Genomic DNA, 6,333 nt, shown 5'->3' with positions numbered 1-6,333 from the left:
TATTGTCAGGTACCTTATTATTAACTACAACGAATCTTGTAATCACTAGAACAGTGTAAGCGTTACCTAGATTTGTTTAGAGAATAACTACTCACTTTTGCTCAGGGGCAAAAATGTCAATTCTCCTGAATTTCACAAATGACAGATTGGGTCAATGACCCAATCTGTCATTTTCGAAATTTAAGGGCCCAATCTGGGATTTGGCATATTCCAAGGGCTTTTTCTGGGATTTTCCCTAAATAAAATTCATAACATATGGTATCATTTGCATATTATAAGTTAGTCAAAAACAACTGTTACGTGCGAATAATAAAATATAAATAATAATATTCATTTCTTGTATATATTCTATATATACTTTAAAATATTTAAAAAGGACGCGCGCGCCCGCACATATGGGTGTGTGTGTGTGTGTTTGAACATGACATTTAACTACTTTTTGGATATTCATCATTCTGTAAACTCTCCCGAGCTAGGCAAAATACTTAATGATCTCTCAAGACTGCCCATTCTTTCACTTTCTCATAATGATATTGATCACCTCATGTAGCCCCTTGCAATAGAAGAAATCAAGCAAGCAGTCTTTAATCTCCTAAGAATAGTGTTCCAGCCCAGATGGCTTCCATGCCTCCTTTTTTCAAAAACAATGTAATCTGATTCAAAGTGGCCATGTAAAGATAGTCACTCGAGGGATTGGAACACTTATTAAGCTCCTTAAGCAAGACCATTAATCAAATAGACCACAAATCCTAAGAGATTCAAACCAACAAGTCTTTGCAACAAGGTACTCTGCTATGGAATAAAAGTTCCTCTAGCCTCACATCGTGTCAAATTAGAGTGCTTTCTTGAAAGGAAAATTGATCAGAGGCAATCTCTTGCTTACTATGGACTTGCTCACTCATTCATCCAGCCAAAAATGGGAGAAGGAAATTGCAGCTTTAAAAGTGGACTTCTTAAAAGCTTTCAATTAGCTCTCTTGGTTGTTTAGAGCCAGTTATGCAAAATATAAGGATGTTTTTTGGGAAAATGACATTAAGGTCTCACACAAGCAAATATACAGCAAAAAGGTCCCTGAAATGTGATAATTCTTCTGAAATCCCAAAGGGACTTGGCTGCCATTTTCAGAAAGATAAAATGACTTCCTTGCCCTAGCATATCAGAGACAGAAGGTGCTGAGATGAGTTTCCCGCATAGTATGGCTTTGTTACGGTTGGGAGAGAGGACATGGAGAAAGAAGGAAGGAGCAATTGATAATGAAGTATCTTCCCCATTACCATTAGTGAAGTCCAAAGAGGTTCTATTTGAATCTTCACAAATCTTCAGGTCTGGAAATTTCTTTCCTCTCCTCTCCTGGAATATTTTTCTTGATAGATTGATTGTGTTTGGGAATAAGAAATCAGAAAATCGTTTTTGCCTTTGGTACTGTAAAGCTTTTATTTTTGGTCTAAGATGAACAAAGTAAATCAATGACAAAACTATGTTTTTAGTTGGTGTGTGTTGATGATTTAAGTTGGGTGTGTAGGATGACCATGAGTGCTCTGTTTTTGGGTTGCTTGTGGGTGGTTTTGCTCTGTTCTGATGTTAGTTTGGGGCAAAGGAAGAAAAAGATGAAGGTTAGTCTGGGTAGAAACCCTCAACACGAAATGGGATATTGTGTTGTTAATCAGGCCGCGACAGTTGTTAACGTAGCTCCTTGACTTGTCAATGACAGTTGCGTGATTCTTGATACAGGTTTAAATTACTGATGGCGAGTATGTCTGGAAAGCATCTATTTTGCTTTGTTCACATAGGGAACAAGTTTATAAATGATGGAGAGGATGATATGAGATATGTGGGAGGTAGTGTAAGAACAACAAATATAAAGGAGGGCACAAGTTATGAAGAATTGAAAAAAATTATATCATCAATTGCTGGAAAAGAAAGTAACTCATTTCTTTTGAAATTCTCAATTGTGTATATCTCAACAGCACTCAACATAGAAATTAACAACATGAGTAATAATAATTAATATAACGGAGTTAATGACAAGTGATATAACAATTTCATAACAAATGAATGTGTGGATATTAACAATTGATATTCAAAATTTTTACAACCAAAGGTGTCATTTACTTATAATATTAAGTAATATTTGTATTAAAATATAATTATTAAGAAGAAGGTATTACTCAAATTTATATTCAATTGATAAGGAACAGTGCCTTCATTAACAAGTCACAGTGCTCCATTGGCAGGTCATAGTGTCACTATTGACAAGTCAGTGTGCCACCATTGACAAGTCATAGTGCCACTATTGGCAAATCAATGTGCCACCATTAACAAGTCAATGTGCCACCATTGACAACTGATAATTCGCCGTCGCGTTTGACTACATCCACCACGGCTCTCCCATCTATCCCAAGGAGCTATCATTCTGTGTAAGGCGCCGCGACTCCTGATCATATCCGTTGCAACACCCAACCCTTTTAAGAAGTTATTCGGTGAACAACAAGTCATAGTGTTACCATTGACAAGTCAGTATGCCACCATTGATAAGTCATAGTGCCACTATTGACAAGTCATAGTGCTACCATTGACAAGTCACAGTGCGACCATTGACAAGTCATAGTGTCACCATTGACACTTCATTAATAATGATTATATATGACAATATAACCAAAATATAATATGATAAAGTGATTGAAAATATCATATGATACTAAAACAAGTTAAGTAACTTGAATTCATATTGTTGACAACTTATATCAGCAAATTAATTGACAAGTCATAGTGCTCTATTGACAAGTCATAACAGGTCTAATGACAATACAGGGTGCAGGTAATGACAACTAAAATGACAGCAGAATCTAACATGTTAATTCATAGCCAACTTTCATTTACACCTTCATATACACAAAACTACACCTGTTTCACAACTCATCCCAAAAAAAAAAACATAGGGGTTGCATATAATTACGAAACTAACTATTAGTGTGTATCCATTCACAAAAAATTCCCTTCACACTCATTTATAAAATATTCCCTTCACATCCGTATAGTGTTTTTGGGAGGGCAATGGCATTTGGAAATATTTGTCCTTCTCCAATAATCAAATCCTTCCATTTTATGGAATTCATTTGTGGTGTAGGTGTTGGGATCATTTCAACAGCATAAAAAATTGATGATGGCTCTCCAATCTCATCAAATAAGGTAGGTAGAGACAAAGACAATCCATTAATACCTCCAAATGATTGATCAATCCTGCAAGAAATGACAAGTCAGGGTGCATGCATTGACAAGTTAGTAGCAAGACAGTAACAACTGATATTGATAATAACGGTTTTGTTAAACTAAACTTACACATCTTGCTCCTCCATTACATTATCCCTTGTTGCTTTTATGTGGTCCTTATTTCCATTCTCTTCTATACACACATGACCACTTTCTTCATTGAATTTTGTCAAATTTTCTACCTCATCATCATCTACCAACTCTACAAATATTTTTTTATCAAACACAACTAAGAATTTCAAAAGAAATGAGTTACTTTCTTTTCTAACAATTGATGATATAATTTCCTTCAATTCTTCATAACTTGTTCCCTCTTTTATAGTTGTTGTTCTTACACTACCTCCCACATATATCATCTTCTTCATCATTTATAAACTTTCCTCCTATATGAACAAAGTACAATAGATGCTTTCCAGGCATACTCGCCATCAGTAATTTAAATCTGCATCAAGAATCACGCAACTGTCGTTGACAAGTCAAGGAGTTATGTTGACAACTGTCGCGGCACACATTGACAACTATCATGGCCTGATTGACAACACAATATTCCATTTCGTGCTAAGGGTTTCTACCCAGACTAACCTTCATCTTTTCCTTCCTTTGCCCCTAAACTAACGTCAGAACAGAGCAAAACCACCCAAAAGCAACCCAAAAACAGAGCACCCATAGTCATCCTACACACCCAACTTAAATCATCAACACACACCAACTAAAAACACAATTTTTCCATTGATTTACTTGTTCATCTTAGACCAAAAACAAAAGATTTACAGTACCAAAGGAAAAAACGATTTTCTGATTTCTCATTCCCAAACAATTCAATCTATCAAGAAAAATATTCCAGGAGAGGAGAGGAAAGAAATTTCCAGACCTGAAGATTTGTGAAGATTCAAATGGAACCTCTTTGGACTTCATTAATGGTCATGGGAAAGATACTTCATTATCAATGGTTCCTTCCTTCTTTCTCCATGTCCTCTTTCCTAGCTGTAATAGAGCCACACTATGCAGGAAACTCATCTCAGCACCTTCTGTCTCTGATATGCTAGGGTAAGGAAGTCATTTTAACTTTCTGAAAATGGCAGCCAAGTCCTTTTGGGACTTCAGAAGAATTATCACGTTTCAAGGGACATTTTTGCTGTATATTTGCTTGTATGGGATCTTAATGTCATTTTTCCATATTTTTTTCATACACCTTTCTTTGTTCTACTCGTAAGAGGAACTTCTCACACACCCAAACACAACAAACTCACACTTTCCCCATATCACATAAGGGTTTGATCTCTCATCCTGCTCAATAGTAGAAGTGGGGCTACGCCATTTGACCTAAGGCTCACTGGCAAGCAGATCAAATTAATTCAACACTGAACAATAAATAACTATAGTTTAACACATTAGTTATCCAAACTAATTTTTGAAAATCAATTAATAATTTTTAATAAATTATTTAGAGTTACATCTTAATCTTATACTTCTTAGTTAATTATCTAACACATTTTATTTGGTAAAATGTGTTACACCTCTCTTTATAACCCATTATACATTAATTAGAACCATTATAATGTGTTTCGTAGTGTTTCTGGATGAAAAATTTTAAAATTCAGGTTTTTACTGTTCATCCTATCCGTACACTGTTCATCCAAAAAATAAGCTAATTTTGAAAATTCATAACTAAATCTAAAAAAATCAAAATGATGTGGTTCCAATTTTCATGCGAAGCTTGCTAAGAGTTATATGAACGAAAAATACTCATTAGGTTCAATTCTATCCAGAATAATTTCAGAAAATTCATCAAAGTGTACTATTCATTTAGTAAATTTTCAAATTTTTAGTATTTTTGCTCAACTTTGAAAAGGCATAACTCTTCACACATAGTTCCAAATTTAATGAATTATCACTTGTTTTAAAGCTAAAAATGAGATCTATTAGCTTGCAAAATCTCAGATCCAAGCTCCAACAATTGCTTATTATTTTATGTGCCATAAATTTGATACTATTTAGGGAATTTCTATCCCCTACTTGCCTCTTTCTTTAATTTATTTCCTTTTTCCTTTTTCCACATTCTTTCCTTAATATACCATGCATAATTACAATATTATAGCATGAGGGTAAAGTATAATACATGTCATAACATCATCTGTATCTAAATACAATCATAAAATAAGGTTCATTACACATTGCATAACAATTCACCATAATACAATGCTCATAAAACTCCTTTATCCCAAGATCAACTCCTTTCCTTGCTCCATATTTGGTCCACTTCCTAATTAGTGTATAAGATAACATAGAAGGAATGAGATTTCAAAGAAATCTTAGTAGCATATGAATTATAATTATTATGTAAATCAATGTAAGTTTAATTGTGACATGTCATGCAATCCAAACCATTCCCAACTCATAAGAATTCATACCAAATATCATGCAAGGAGAGGAATATTATATTATCCACATTGACATACCACAAAGCATTTGGCCAAAGCATAACTAATGTCAATCACACAATCAAGATTACCACAAAGTTCCTCCAATCCAAGCATCAACAATCACAATAAACAAGTAAGATAAACAATCAAATTATAATTCAAAACTACATTTGTAAAGCTTGTCCAATTAATTCCTCTAAGGAGCAATGCTTCTCCTTAATTCCTTTTCTCAATGTATATTAAACCAAGCATAAACATAGGTTACATTAATCACAAAACAACTTGGTTCCAACACTTTAACATTAACTTAACAACTCCCCCCTTTTTCTTTGATTTTTAACAAATTGATTCCTTCTTTAAAATCAATCATCTCATGAATCAATCCTACACAATTTTTCATGAGAAATCCAATGGTGCAATTAGATTTTTAAAAATCACACTTCTTCCCCATGAACTCCTCTTAGCCGAATAGGGGGTATTTATTTTCCAAAAATTCCATTTTGGTTCCAATGATTTTAAACACTTTCCAACAACATATCCCTACACAAAAACATATTTTAAAGCCATTGAAATCATCAAACCAAGCAAAATCAATCAGCTCCTGGATGAACAGTGCTGACTGAATTGCTTCCTCCAAAAC

This window comes from Neltuma alba, unplaced genomic scaffold, assembly GCF_004799145.2.
Source record: "Neltuma alba isolate B1F8T4 unplaced genomic scaffold, ASM479914v2 tig00010174_pilon, whole genome shotgun sequence".
In the NCBI taxonomy this organism is placed as follows: Eukaryota; Viridiplantae; Streptophyta; class Magnoliopsida; order Fabales; family Fabaceae; genus Neltuma; species Neltuma alba.
Note: the sequence above shows the minus strand (reverse complement) of the source record.